This window comes from Astatotilapia calliptera, chromosome 9, assembly GCF_900246225.1.
Source record: "Astatotilapia calliptera chromosome 9, fAstCal1.2, whole genome shotgun sequence".
NCBI lineage: Eukaryota > Metazoa > Chordata > Actinopteri > Cichliformes > Cichlidae > Astatotilapia > Astatotilapia calliptera.
Window position 1 is genome coordinate 29,164,208 of NC_039310.1, and position 15,965 is coordinate 29,180,172.

At 41.6% G+C, this 15,965-nt stretch overlaps 1 protein-coding gene across 3 annotated transcripts in view; it reads right to left on the reverse strand.

The window, feature by feature from the left end:
* Nucleotides 1–4,809, reverse strand: part of LOC113029449 (phospholipase D1-like) — a 50,728-nt gene extending 45,919 nt beyond the window's left edge. Inside the window, exons 1-2 of one of the 3 annotated variants that reach the window (XM_026180309.1) lie at nucleotides 4,740–4,809; nucleotides 3,328–3,436 (exon numbers count right to left, since the gene is read on the reverse strand). The gene's annotated coding sequence lies outside the window, so the exon portion shown is untranslated. Of the gene's footprint in view, nucleotides 1–801; nucleotides 989–3,327; nucleotides 3,437–4,739 lie in introns of those variants that run through there. The other 2 variants (XM_026180305.1, XM_026180307.1) reach the window with 2 other exon arrangements.
* Nucleotides 4,810–15,965: the final 11,156 nt, after the last annotated feature.

A 15,965-nucleotide genomic window follows, 5' to 3' on the forward strand; every position in this document is an offset into this window, starting at 1 on the left:
CTCTAAGGAGACCTTAACTACCAAAACAAGCATCACGATGTCTTAATAAGACTTTAAAATAGCAACTGAGGCCATAAACCCATAAGGAACATGTGTCCTGGTGTCATAAATCAAGTGAGAAGTCGGGTCATTTTATCATTGACTTCTATAGGATCTGACTTCTTTTTGCAAACAGAGGAGCCGACACGTTGCAGCAGCACAAACTCATTTTTTAATATCACTGATGGATTTTTCAAATATTTAAATTACACTCAAAGGTTTGTCAGCTATTTTGCAAGATATTTAAAGAAAAGCATAAAATTAAATTAAAATTATTTTAATTTATTGTTAAGTTGTGGGTTTCATTGAATAAACTAAAAAGAAAAACATAATACAAAGCCTCCCTTTAAAACACACCTGGGGGGTTGTATTAACAAAATAATACAAAACATTTAATAAACTGAAAAATGAGAAAGATTGTTTATTGGCTAATCAGCTGATCCATGTGTGTATATTTTGCTCCGTGTTATCAGTTGTTTTATGAGCCAGATGTATTTGAACTTCAGCAGCTGTATCTTACTGCACTTTACTGTATCGGTCTTCAGTTCTGCAAAGTCATGACATTTAGCTACTGATAATATTGATTAAAGGCTGGACCAAACCCACCGCTCCCAGTGCCCCTTGAGCTCTCTATCAGCATGTGTGTGTGTGTTGGCTGGAAAAGCACACACGCCCACGCCCACGCCCACAAAGTCAATTAAGCACTCCCCACGCTGTGGCCTGTGTTTTGCTGGAAGCACCAATAAACACAGCATATCCTACCTGCGTACAAGCCGGTCCTATTAATCAGCCTCGACAGTCTCCATGGAAGCGAGCGAGTCAACTCTGCTCCGTTTAAATCAGACCAACAAAAATAAAACCCTCCGACACACTGGAGAAGCAGGTCTGTGTGAAACAACACAAGAACAGACACCACGTGTCACTTTTCCCGCACTTGTCTTCAGACTTCCTGCTTACACTTCCTGTCCATCTCATCGCATCCTAGCAGTGTCTCAACAAACTTCATCACTGACCTGAACTGTAATTTTGTTGCCCCACAACAATCTTGCAGCAGCAGCGATGATGCAACTTTGTTAAAAGGAACTCTCTGCAGGCTTTCTGAACTGTGAAACCTTAAACACTGGAATCTTTTAAAAACAGGAAGGTGATGGTGAACTTAAACGTTGAATTAACTATTTTGATTACGAACTACAGGTACTGTTTAAATACGCTTAAATAACCAGGTGGAGTCATTTGTGACTTTTTGATGGTTCTGTTTGTTTAACACTGAAGGTCATTTATGCATCAGTCACGTTCTGCAGCAGTAAATCTTTCTATTCCAGGTCCATCATCCACAGGTCACAGCAAACTATCACAATGCAGTCGTGAAAAGTGGAAACTTTAAAGCAATCTGAGTGTATAATGTCAAACTTCTTTACATATAGATATTTTTGGAACACTAATGATCCAATTCCCTATAAAAGTACCTTACAGCTGGCCTCATATATTAACCCACTTGCAGGTTAAAGAGAAAAAAGCTTATCATCTCAACTCAAATGGTTTCACCTGATATTCTGCTTAGTTTAGATACTATACACTCACAATGCTGTGACACACTCACTCTGGACACAGCAACACTGCTGAAAAAGTGCGGACTATATCAGACATGCAATCTGTAAAGTGATGACGTATCGACCCCGTTTCCTGCTTTGGATGAGCCTTTCGTCGTGTGTCTCATTTTTCTGAGCAAACATGAACTTCCAAAACCTGTTTAGCTATTCTCTGTGTTTTAAGCATTTTTTATGATTATTATGGGATGGGATTATTTATGAGCAGGATGTCTTTAAGTTTCTAAAAACTCATCGTTTATATGACAGCATCAAATGTTTGAACGCTTTCAGTGTGGACATTAAGCTTAGGATCAGGACTTTTTCATAATTCAAATCATGCAGCAACATATTAATGTCTGAGCTCATGTTGCAGACACTCAGACACTCTCTTGACTCGAGTTTGGTCATTTTTCAGGGACCTTTAACCTCCTCTGCCTTAGCTGTGCTAATATGTTTATCTCAGCCTAAATGTAGCCCTGTTAGCTGCATCACGCACACATCATAATCTGCCAACTACCATACCCAGAGCCCTTCTGCCTCTGTGTCCATCCAGCGTTACATACTTCAGTCAGAACACAGCATATCATCTTTAAAATCGACCTTCTTGCTTAGCTAAAGCTCATAAATCCTCGTTTTCATGCATCTCTGGATGTTAAACACCAGGGAGCAAAGCCACACTCATTATTTTATTATAGCTGAACATTTTTAACGCTCAGGCACCTCAGCGTTTGATAGATTTTGAGGGCTAATTGAGCATTTGGACTGGAAATGGTTAAAATGTTAACAAGCAGATACTCACATTTAAGCAGGCGTTATCTAACACGACAGAGGCTGGCTCAACCCCAAAAAGAAAAAGAAATCTCTAAGTTTACACAACCTAACCGGTTTGATTTCTCTGAGCATGTGTGTTTAAAGTGTGGAAGCTGTCCCTTAGGGTACCTGAAGCACCGGCTGAGTGTGTGTGTAATGTTGTGTTACAGTGCCACATAAGCTGTGGAAACAGACACGCAAACAAGAAGCAGAGAGCGTAAACTTTCGCGCTTTAACCAGGAAAATTGGCCCTAAAGGCGACTGAAAGGTAATTTTGCTTATTACAAGGTGCTGGGTGAGGATGGTGAGTTGTGTTACACACTGACTGGTATGGAGGAAGTGTTTCGCTGCAAAATAGATCGACGGCTGAAAAAGGAAGAAGTGCGCAGTGACAGGTCGGCGGAGTGACGCACCGACACGCCGCAGCTGCAGCAGCTGAGTCGCTCCTCGGTACTGGTCTGACCCGTTCCCCGTGCTTCCCTGAAAACGTTGCCTGAGCCCTCCTCCGGGCCAACGTTACGCTCTGTGGATCTCCTCATTCGATTCAAGCGACACTGAGAGCAACACATGGCTCATAAGTGCTCGCTGCCTCCCAGGGCAAACTGCTGTTGATGTGCACGGGCACTGCGGTGAGGAGGACGGATGCCAAGACATGCCAAAAAATCCCAAAACAAAACAGCGCATCCACCCACGTCTACCCCGCGCTTCCACCACATCACATTTTACGCGCAAAGCCACGGTTCCACTCTTTACGCGTTTACGCACCTGCGCGACCACATCAGGAGTAAACTTTGCCGACAGTCACAGATTTAATCTTACACACAAACATCTGGATGAGCCACAAACGGCACAGCTGGACCCCAAAACGAAGGCTGAGTGTTCGTCTTACCTCCTGATGTGATGTGAAGCGACGGCAGCCGGAGATCTGCTGTGGTGCCGCGAGCCGGTGACCAAAAACCACCAAAGTGCAAAGACTTACAAGACTTCCTGTTCAGTTCCTGTCAAAATAAAATCCGCACAGGCAGGACGGTGAGCTTTCTTCCATGTATTTCCAACTTGGTGACATAAAGCTACTATGGTAGTTCTATTAAAAAATAAATACATCTAAAATAAAATACGAACTCACAGAATACAACTAAAGCTTGTTTTAATAACATTTCAAATAAATACAAATAAAAAATAAAAATTAGCAAAGCACAATTAAAAGACTATAATTAAATGAATAATCGATTATGTTTTATTAAAAATAAAATAAAATAAACAGTAACATGATCAAGCTGAGGGGTTTGTTTTGACTCATCACACATGAGTCTGACTGTTTGTCAGTCTGCATACTTTACAGCCGGTATTGAATGTAAAAAGGTAAGAAGGTAAATGTGAGTCCTGAGATGACCCACTGGCAGGAAAGAAGGACAAAACACCAGTGTGCTGTCATTTTGATTACTTTCTTTTCCTTTTAAAAGTAGTTAGTAATTAAGAATAATGTCATTTTATCTCCAATTGTTGAGTATTTTAAAAAGCTACACACAGTGTTGCCTTTCACTCAACTTCCAGTCTTCAGTTTGTCAGCACGTATTAAGATCTCTGAAGACACTGGAGTAAAACAGTGTAAACAGTAATAGACACAATTTAAAGTGCCACACTGAAGGTGTTTACAAGAACTTTACTTAATTTAAATCACTCTATTAAACTGAATTTACAAAGGTTACCTAAATATACTCAGACATATGTCTGCGTACTGATGAGTATGTTTGGGTCACATTCATCCATCCATCCATTCACTTCTATATTTCAGTTTGTGCTGTTTTAAAATGCCAGTCTGGTGTTTATGATTGAGAAATACATTTTTTGGCAACAGGAGTGGCACAGATTCAGTCAGAGAGAGCATTAAAAGGGACTTCGGGTTTAGGTGGCTTGCAAGTGTGCACAAATTATAACAAAGGCTAAAGGAAATTAATTAGCATATCCTATATGAGATTTTCCTGCTTAAAATAAGAATATGTCGAGTTGTTCCCTTTTTTGTGTTTTCAGTTTTGTGGAATGACGTCAAGGAAACAACGTTCAAATTTATTTCTGACTTTACTTTGAAGAGCACACTGCGATACTTCCGGATCACACAGTTTTTCTGTCTTTACCTTGATGAAGTTGATAAGACACAGTGGCTTCCTCTGTGAAACCACGCCTGAAAACCTCTGTAGCTCATTGCACTCAAGAACAAAAGTTACTTGCCATGAATTTAGAAAAAAAACAGACAAACTTCATGTAAAGACTGAAATATAGAAACAATGAAGAGTTACTCACAAACTGAAATGCTGACTTATTCAGGCTGATTGCCACACATGCACTCTGCAGCTGGGCCACATGATCTGTGTTTATGTGGGAGAAGAGGAGGAGGATAGCACAGAAACACAGTACTCATTTCTGGGTAACTGTGTCGTTCCTTCCCTTTTTTGGCTACGTCCCTTTATCTGTAGGATATGGGAGAAGTTCGGTCTCTGATGGTAATCAAATATGCAAATACTCCCACGGGAAAGTGAGAGATTACTGCACCTAATTAGAGGGTTTGAGACCAGAGTTTCTGGGTAAAAAAGAAACTGATATCATCATTTTGTGGTGCAATGCCACATTTGTTGCACTCATATGTAGTTGGGGGAAAAGTTTTGGACAGATGTTTACAGTTTTACTAAGTGTAGAACCAAATTAAAAGAATCATAAACATGTCTGTTTATACATGGCCACAGGGGGCAGAAGTCTAAGCAGAAACTGGCCTTTCCCTGACCACTTCCTCCAGCTCCTCCAGGGGAACTCCAAGCCAGCCGAGAGACGCACCCTCAGACCTGAGGGTGTCCCTGAAAACCCTCTCGTGCTCCCCTCAGCTTTCTGGCCAGCGGTATTATCTGACCAAAACATCTGATGTGTTTTGTTAATATGTCCAGACCACATCAGATGGTCCTCATTCTGGAGAAAGCCCTGGACCCCTTTATATTGCATAAGGGAAGAAAGCATTTAAGGGGCCACTGTTCCCCTGAAAGTGCTCCCATCCGACATGGGAGAGGCATAAAAATGTGTATACTGTAATTAAAAGTTGGACATGTATTCTTTCTAAAGCCCAGCTGTGGAAACTCTGCTGGATTCAAGTAAAAGTTAGATTTCACTCTATGGTGGGCTGGAGCTACTCTTCACCTGTTCTGTGATCTCAGTAAACTCTTCCATGGTGATGTCAAGGTGCCTACATGCATCTGCACACGTCAAATCTTTCTACACATTCAGATGACAAATCTCATATTTATCATTCATCTTATATTTAACCTCATTGATTCTGTTTACAGATAATACCACAAACATAAAAGATCATTAACGGGCCACAAGACGAGGCCCCAAAACAAGGCAGGAGAAAAACCTCCAGAAACACGAACAAACAAAAAGTAAGAAAATTGGCAAACTTAAGGAAATGCCTGAAAACTCCCGTAGGTGTTTGGGGGGGCAAACAGGGGCGTAGATATCATGGAAAGCGATTAACTGATTAACATCAGAAAACTGGAGTAAAATAACAAAGGGAGCACAGGCTCAGCCAGAAACTGTTTATGAAGGAGGAGCTCGGGTGGAGGTGACTTAATAAATGGCTGAAATGTGTGGAGCAATGGTAGGTGTAGGCTAAAGCACCTGAAATATTGTACCCATATGAGATTTGGCTCGGCGATCGTGGCTCAAGAGTTGGGAGTTCGCCTTGTAATCGGAAGGTTGCCGGTTTGAGCCCCGGCTCCGACAGTCTGGGTCGTTGTGTCCAAGGCCCGGTGGCGCCAGTGTCCGGCAGCCTCGCCTCTGTCAGTGGGCCCCAGGGTGGCTACAATGTAGCTTCACCAGTGCGTGAATGGGTGGATGACTGGATGTGTAAAGCGCTTTGGGGTCCTTAGGGACTAGAAAAGTGCTATATAAATACAGACCATTTGCCCTCCTGACTAAGGCTATGCTGGATCCGTTCACAGTTTGGATGCTTCCTGCATTGTTTCTGTCATGAAGTTGACCTTTGTTACTCTTCATTTCCTGTTTTGTTTTTGCCTGCTTTTCCACCTCTGTTTCCCTGTCAGTCATCTCTGAGTATGTCAGTCGCTTCTGCACAGGGAGTTTGCTAATGAAATGTAGTATCTGCAGTCAAAATAGGAGCCGGTTGACTTCTCTAATTACTACAGATGGGCAGGTCAGTGCTTTTTTTATTACCTCCTTTAGCAGAGGACAGACTGGATCGACCCACACCTGATAAGTCACACGGATCAATAAAATGTTAATTAACCATCTGTTTCCCATTTCATGCATTGACCTGCTGCTGAACTTTAGATGGATGAACTTTGAAATCAGCTTCTCAGTGTTGTTTTGTGTGAATAAAGATTATTAGCTATTTTAAAAAATGCTTAAAGTAAGTCTCATATTTGGTTTGACCAATTTGGTTGTGAATTTATATTTTTCAGTGGTGCTCTGTGTTATGAACTGCATGAAATAACACAGCAAGAACTCACAACAACTGTGCCCACTGTACAGTTGTTTTCCATTTGTTTCCCTTTCTAAGCTGTTTTAATATATATCACAGTCTGACTAAAATAGATTTCATCTATCGACCTCATATTTCGGGGGGGGGGGGGGGGGGGGGGGGATCATCATAATTAAGTTTTGGCATAAAGGTGTGACATTGCTGGAGTCACAGAAAAGAGCATAAGGACCTCAAGTGGTAGTGGGCTGCAAGCCACTTTGCATTAACTGAGCAAGCTAAGTCTCCTCTGTGTAGCCTCCTCTTCTTGAGCCAAGTTGGTAACATTCTTTAATTCTATTATTTATGCACATGACAATAATTCAAATTCATGTATCTCAAATGCAGGCTGCACAGCTTCTGATCAGGATATTTTCTGTCTCTGCTTTGATGTAGTTGAGTGGCTTCCTCTGCAAAACCACATCTGAACCTTTGCAGCTCTTTGCTCCGAAGAAGAAAAGTTGCCCAGCTTGAAAAACAATGACCATGTGACAGGAAAAAAAACTGTACGCAGCTTCAACCCTCCGTCACATTCTTAACCTTCTGAGGTCTGTGTGGTAGGTCCTAACCATGACTCTAACTAACATTACACTTTCATCCAAAACATCCTTTTGCTACTCTCCGAAATATAACAATGTAAGATTAACACCAGTGCTGATTTAGAGCTCGGGTGAATGAGGAGCCTGGTGTAAGAGGAGTCTGTCCTTGACCTCATGATGTGAGCTAAAGCGATTAGGAGGAGACCCAGGAGGTGATTTCTCGACTACTGACTGGAGCCGTTGTCTTAACGTTTCTTTGCCAGTCCTTGTGTGCCCATTTATTCTTTCCTCTGATTTCTAAACTGGTTTTCCAGCCTGTCAGACAGTTTGTCCCGTTGATGCCTGCGTATTTGTTAGTAATAGAGGAGTTTGGTAAAAGCTCACCTCTACATCTCTTTGGATTCATTTGCACTGGTTTGAGAGTAGGGTTGCAGTGAGCCAGTGGCTCTGGTGCTGTGCTTGGATCAGGATAACTGATGGCAGGTGTGTTTTATTGTGCTTCCTGCCTCTTCTGTTTATGCTCCAGACTGCAAACAATGCTGTTACATGATCTCGTTTCTGTGTGCAGGCGAGGACCGGCTTGTTCGGCAGTCTGTGCAGGGAGGTAGTCTTGTCCCTTCTGAAAAGATGCCGGGCTCCCCCTGAAAAGAAATTCCTCAGATCCTTATTTATTAGAAGACTCTGCAAGTTGGTCTTAGATCCCAATCTGATCTCCATAACAACAAACCCTGGAAACAATAGGCGTGTATCTATTTGCACTGTAATATTCAAACACTGCTTCCTCTTCCCACTGCAGCAGGATTCCCAGCCTCTGCGTCTATAAAATCCTGGTTCCAGCCCTGCAGTCTGTGGACAGACCTGCCACATGGCTCCACATCAGCAGCCTCCTGTCTCACACAAAGCCACTGTTATGGCTGCACTATAAACCCTGAGCTATCTCACATTCAAACTCTCCCTCTGTGTGCTCATTAATAACACACACATTGACCTGAAGGCGTTTATTTGCTGTGCTGTGCAAACACCGGGGCCTGTTATGCACAGGCTCATGCAAACACACAGTGAATTAAAGCACATTGGATTCTTCCTTCATAGCGAGCCTGTGCTGTGTTTATTTACCGGACAGTGTCATGATTTCTGGACCAGCTGCTGAAATATTTCTCTTTCGTGTCCAGCCTCACTCGAGTCCCTCGTTCGCATTTGCAACTCAAACACCGCAACTGCAGGGACTGATAACCCATCAAATAATGCAAATTACATTTTCCTACTCATGCTGTTATTTAAGTTGGTTACCTTCTAGGCACACTTACCTCCATTGTACATCGTGTGTAGCTGATAAATACATTTTGAGTGCTTTGCAGTGATGATACAAGAAAACTTTGAACTGAATTGTTAAGAGAGAAGCGTCAGTCAGATCAAAATGAGACTGACCGACTCGTCTATCTGCTGCACGTAGAGATCAATAATTATCACTTATTCATTCCTCCAGTTGAGGAAATTGATTTTGCCAAATGGACACTCACCTGCTAGGCAACTATCATTTTCTAACTGCATTAACATTCACATCAAATGAAGAACATTATCTCTAAGACAGCCTGAATGTATCTTGTTACTGGAAAGACGTTTATTCTCCACCACGAGCAGTTTCTTCTTTTCCTTTTGCCTTTCATAAATATTTTGTCAATTACTTTATTGTTTACTTGAGTAGAGCTTTTAGGCATGTGTGCTTTGCTTGAGTCTTTCTTTTTCTGACGATCAATTTGAGGAGAGTTATTTCATATCACTGTTCACCTCCTGGACATCAAACTAATTTGAACATAAACTGGAGGCAACAGTAACACATAAAACAGGATGCTATCTCCTCCTGGACTATTGTGACTATTGTAAAGTGTAATATCTCCCATGCATGACTTTTCCTAACCTAGCGAGGTGATCTCGAGGACCTTTTTTAACTGAAGAGTTTACAATTTCTATCTTTCATATTCATATTTAAGTCAAAATAGAGATAGAGAATGATGTAAGAAAGGAAGGACAGGAGAGGAAGAGGAAGAAGATTTTATTCAAAGGTAAGGACTGTTCAGTGACGTCTGATTAACTAGAAATGTAAAGTTTGCATGTAATATCCTCATTCATTTTAATATCCCCACTTTTTTTAGAGTTGTTGTTTTCCTTACATTCGATCTATTGCTTACATGAACGTTCATATTGTGAAACGTCTTGCAAAGCAAATATTGTCATGGTTGGCTGTGTGGCAGGCAGGCAAGCAGGAGTGACGGACCCAAAATGCAGAACTTGGCTGTACCACGTGACTGGTTCAGGAAGTGGTTCGAACTTTGCCGCGAGCTATGACAGCGATATAAACCCCTCAGACTTCATTCAAAATGTGGGTGTTTGATGGAGAGTTGCGGTTAGTGAGAGTTTGGAGACAGTTTGGAGGTTTATGAGAGTGAGGAGAGAAAGTCAGGAGAGAATGGAGCCAGCTAAGAAGAGGAAGATGTCCTCCCCTGTGTGGGAACATTTTGATTTTATTCCTCCCAACAAGGTATGTAAATTTCTACAGAAGATGTATTTTCATGATACTGATGGTGCAATACAATTTATGTTAAGCTGTCTTGACTTTTGTACAAGGTGAAGTGTTTGCTATGTGCCAGGGAGCTGGGATATAACAACAACACCTCATCCATGCTTAGGCACTACAGAGCTTTGCATGAGAATAAGGGGAACACCGATTGTGGAGCAAGACCAGGTGAGCTCTCCTCAGAGAACAATCTCAAATAGATGAAGACCTGGTCAGCATGGTGATTGAGGACTCACAGCCATTTAGCATTGTGGAGGACAAAGGATTTAAAAGAGTTGTTAAATCATTAAATCCCAGCTATGTTCTCCCCACTAAAGGTTATAAAAGCAGTGAAAATTTAGTTTTTACAGAATAAAATGTGAACAGGCAGGACTGAGGCTCAAAGCCTCAGTGTGTAGCTGTCCATACCTCAACGTTACAAAAGCACAACTACTGTCCACACCCCAACCACACCTCACCTCACAGTAAATGATCATTTCCATTTCAAGCATTTCCAAATAATCATTTTCCATACTGCCACTATAAATATACACAGTATGCTGCCATCACTACAATATACATATTTTACACACTCCTTTTGTTGGAGGCTGTGTGCAAAATGCCACACTCTTCAAATTCATGCCAACTAATATTTTTACGTCCAGTAGGTGTCCTGCTAGAGCAAATGAAGCTTCAAGAAGCTTCGCGCTGGGGTGAACCAATTGGATGAAAATTGGAATGGAAAACAGGAGGGAGACACAGCTGGTAGGGTTCAGGCTAACGAGACACGGGGAGCAACGCTAGACACACTGAGATGAGGCACAACCTTTCACAATAAAATGGGAAACAAGAAACAGACACAGACTTGACACTGAACTGAACTTGTACTAAACGAGAAACACAACCTAAGAACTAATCCCTCACAAAGAATAACTGAAACATAGAATAATACTAATAAACAAAGCATGACAAAGTGATCAGAATACAAACCATAATACAAAGGAATATAAGAACTGAAAATGCTGGGTCAAAATGACCCAGGACCGTGACAAATACAGGTATATTAACTTTGTGGTATTCAAAGGTTGCATTAAAAACTGGTGAGTTTAGTGCAGGATAAGCTGGTTACTGTGCAGTACTGTGATATAGTTTACGGTAATGTTGGGCTGGTGCAGAGCAGCTGTGCGGATCATGCTCAGTAGAAGCAGAAATCAAATGAAACTTAATGTGATGATGCTCATTCACTCACTGATTTCTGTCTTTAAACTAGCTTTCTACTGTCTGCAGGCAGCAGCTGTGACAGCTCGTGTCACTTCTGCTCATATTGAATTCAGTTGGCTAAATCCACAATGATCAAGGAAGGGAGCAGAAGCAGCTGCGCAGCTCAGCTGATCACAGCCTGTACACCACAGCTCCTACGACAGGAAAGGAATCGTTTTCCCTCAGAAGTCCCTGAACTTGCCATAGACTCAAAAAGATGCAGGAAGGGCCCAAAGAGTGCCAAGAAAATAATCCCACACCATTACACCTCCAACAGTCTGAACTGCTGATACAAGAAATGATGGATTCATGCTTTCATGCACCAAATTCTGACCCTAAAATCTGGACTTGCAGCAGAACTTGAGACTCATCAGTCCAGGAGACATTTTCCAGCCCTCTGTTGTGAACGTTTGGTGAACCCGTGTGAGCTGCAGCCTCAGCTCCTGTTCTCAGCTGACAGGAGTGGCACCCACTGTGGTCGTCTGCCGCTGCAGCACGTCTGCTTACAGTTTTCACATGTTGTTGACTGGATATCAAACACTTGTATATCGGTAGATTTCTTTTACTATATTTTATTAATATTTTGCTCTTTACTATTTTCTTTTCTACTGTAGCATTCTGCTGAGTGACTGTCTTCTGCTCGTCAAATACATTTCATTGCAATGCTGACCGTGTGCTAACCTGCATGTGACAAATACAACTGAAAACTGAAAGCTGATAAGATTGTTGCGTTGGGGTTGTATTGGAATAGCATGATGGCATGTTGAATTGATAAAAAAGAAAAGAGTACAGCTCATATCTTTGTGTTTGTGGGTTCTTTATGTGTTTATGTTTGTTTGTGTTCTGTATGTGTTTTTTAACTAAAAAGTGGCAACAGCTGTCAGATAACTGCAGAAAGAAAGTAGTAGAAAGTATAAAATGTTACACCAAGCTGTTTCTGTTATTGTGTCTGTCCTGTTTTACATGAATGACACAAGACAGAGAAAGATCTCTGCAGAGCTTATCATTCAACAACTTCCTGCTTCAGTGTCTTTTTTCAGCATCACTTATCACAGATGTTAGCGATCCCACGGCTCACGGACGCAGGTGGTGCGGGCGATGCAGGTGATGTCACATTCCAGGGAAGCCGAACGTTCCTGCAGATCCCGCATGAGGTGGAAGGAATGTTCATCTGTAATCCTCCAACATTTACATTAAACGTGGTACTTAACACTACTCTATTTGAGCACTCAAAGCACTTTCATACTGTAAGCTTCATTCAACCATCTACCTTCCAGGCATCAGGGGATAAAGTGGACCTTCCAATTAGTGGACAAGCCGCTCTACCTCCTGAGCCCCAGCAGCCCCAGCTGAGTAACAAAAATGACCACACAGGACCATCGTGATGCAGTACAGAGACAAAGTACACACAAAAATAACTTTTAAAAAGTCCTTGACTGAATATTTAGAAGCTAACTGAGGAACAATTTTATTTTCTCTCTTTTTTACGAGTTGAATGATTGAGTGTGTCGTTACTGAAAGTGGATGTTTTATAGGTTTGGCATTTAAGTGTGTGACAACCTCAGCCCTCACTTCTATCCCTCACCCATTTTGGACTAAAATAAAAGGAAAATAACTTTTTGATGTGTCAGTCTGAATTATTTTTTACATTTTAAAAGATGCACATTTCTGATAGCGTAAAGAAAGAGCAATCACTGACAGTGCTTTAGATGTGGTGCATTATATCAGTGCACAGGGTGCAGAGGTTAACACTGTCCTCTCACAGCGAGGTTTTTCTTTGGAACATCCTGGCGAGCCGGGGCCTTTCTGCATGGTTTGCATTTTCTGCCTGTCCCTGCATGGATTCTCTCCGGACTTCCTCCCTCAATCCGGAGACATGCGTGCCAGGTTAAATGTTTCTAAACCGTGAGTGTGGGTGTGAGTGCACGATGGACTGGTGACCTGTCCGGGGTGTGACAGCTGGGAAAGGCTCCAGCTCTCGCTATGATCGAAAGGTGGATAAGCGGTTAAAGAAACAGAGCGATGCATTATATCCACTGCATGTGTTTTACAACGAAGTGAAGAAAATACAAAGAAACAGGATGTGAGCCCTGTTTCAAAGTGTGCACCATCTTTGATATATTTATCTTCCTGTATAGAAAAACATCCGAGGAAGCATCGATCCACCTCTCTGTCTTTGAATGGAAAGATTTTTAGGCGTTTTCATAAACATTAAAAAAAAACTTTTTCTTTTTTATTGCTCAGACATCGTGTTTTTACAGAGTCCGCTTTTTGGCACATTTAAGGGCCACATATTCTTGTAATGAACTTTCATCACTAACCATGATGTGGCCTCATGTGGACAGCCATGAGAGGAAGTTTGTGTGCCAGCAAGCGGTAAATAATAATGCAGTAAAACTCAGCTGTATTGCTATAAAATGTCTTCATCGAATGGTGCTTTCAAACGGTTTATGGGTGTAACTGTCGCCAGTACGAAAACATCAAGACCATAAAACAATGTTTCTGTCTTTCTTTCTTAACTACATGACTACTGCATTTATATTAAATCCATTTGTATAAGCTTTATTATTGTTGTCACAATAAATACATAAATTAATAAATACGTAAATAAATAAATAATGTTTTGAGTTCAAATCACCCTACTGTATGTCTGTGAAGGTTCTCAGTCATCCAGGTCATCGTAGTCAAAGGATCTTGCAAACTCCTTTCACCCTACTGTAGTTGAGCCTGCAGCGCCCCCTGGTGTGGAGGCATTTTAATGCAGTGCAGAAAGGTCGGAAGTGCTACTGTAGCTTTGTTATTATCAATAAAAATATAAAATATAATCCAAACTTCCTCTATTTCCTTTTTTCTGTGCATGAACATCAGGAATCGGAGCCATGGTTTAACTTTAAAAATATTTATTCACTGTCCTCTGATGTCATTTAAATGAACGCATTTAATATTTGTATTTTACTACATGTGTCTGCCTCAGCTGTTGCTCTGTGAGGTTTATACACAAAGTTATTGCGCATTAGAGATGTGTAACGATATGGATCTTTAGCTTTAGCTGCTGCTGAACAACCCACACACATAAAAAGATCATTTGAAAATCTATCTGAAAATATTTGCTGCCAAAAACAATCATGTTTGAGGTCAGACTCGTGGGGAAAACACTTCTCCACATTTAATACAGTCCACATTTGCCAGTTTGGGACATATTGCTTCAGGCTAGAATTTTTAATTAGCTGTCAACAAAAACAATAAACACACCTGCAGGATATTGTTTTAATCTTCTTCTTCTTTTTTTCTGAAGTGATCCCAAGAGCAGCAGTTTTCTCCTGTGAAGCTACAGAACAAATCTTCTGCTGCAGATGAATGAGTCTAATTATGGCTAAAAGCAAGAAGAATATCACACGTGAGCAGGATAATGTGCCATAATTACCCAAGCAGGATAACAGCTCACAGCAGCCTGTTGGGCTGAATGTGGGGCTGAAGGTGTTTTTCTCTGGAATAATCAGCTCCTTCACTCCATGCATGATGCATGATGAGTGCAAAACAGTGTTTTAGTGCCTGAGCTGCACACTGTTGCATACAGTTTATTATTTTCCTGCACATTATTATGGCCTCCAAATGTGATTAAGAGGAAATCTGAAGTAAGACTATAGCTAAACATCAGTTTGATTATTTCCTAAACTATAAATTCAGTCAAAGATTTCTGAAATGACAGATTTCTTGAATAAACGTGAGTGCAAGCCAAACACTAAATAGCGCCAAACACTTGTATAAAACCAAATATCATATTGTTTTTATTTATTACTCTTATTATTTCACACCCTTCAGCCTCTCCAGCCACAAGACATAGCCAAGTCCACACCCACCCACACCCCACTTTCTGTGAAAAAGATGTGAGGCAACTCTTCAGGAGACAGAAGATCATGATGTTACCAGGCTGTGCTGATCAGCTGCCTCCCATCTTCACACTGATCTTCGACAGATCCCTGGAGCTGTGTGAAGTCCCCTGCTGTTTCAAACGATCCACAATTATCCCAGTCCCCAAGGAACCCTCTATCACTGGGTTAATGACTACAGGCCTGTGCCCCTCACGTCTGTAGTCATGAAATCCTTTGAGAGATTGATGTTGACCTACCTGCAAGACATCACATGTCCCCTGCTCCACTCCTTTAGTTTACCTACTGGTCAAATAGTTCAGTGGATGATGGTGTCAACATAGAGTGCACCTCAACACTGCAACACCTCGACTGCACTGTTACATGTCCTGGAGTCCTCCGCTCCAAACTCACTCGGCTCATTGTCCCAGCCTCCGTCTGTCAGTGGATCACAAACTTTCTGAATGACAGGAAGCAGCAGGTGAGACTGGGGAGAATCACATTTCAGGACTGTGTCCTCCCTCCTCGTCTCTTCTATTCAGTTTAATTCGTTGTTATTTCTATAGCAACAAATCACAACAAGAGTTGCCTTTAAAATGCTTTATATTGTAAAGGCCACAATAATACAAAGAAAACCGAGAAAACCCCAACAATCATATGACCCCCTACGAGCAATCGCTTTGGTGATAGTGGGAAGGAAAAAATCACTTTTAACAGGAAGAAACCTGGAGCAGGACCAGGCTCAGGGAGGGGCGGGGCCATCTGCTGCGACCAGTTGGGGTG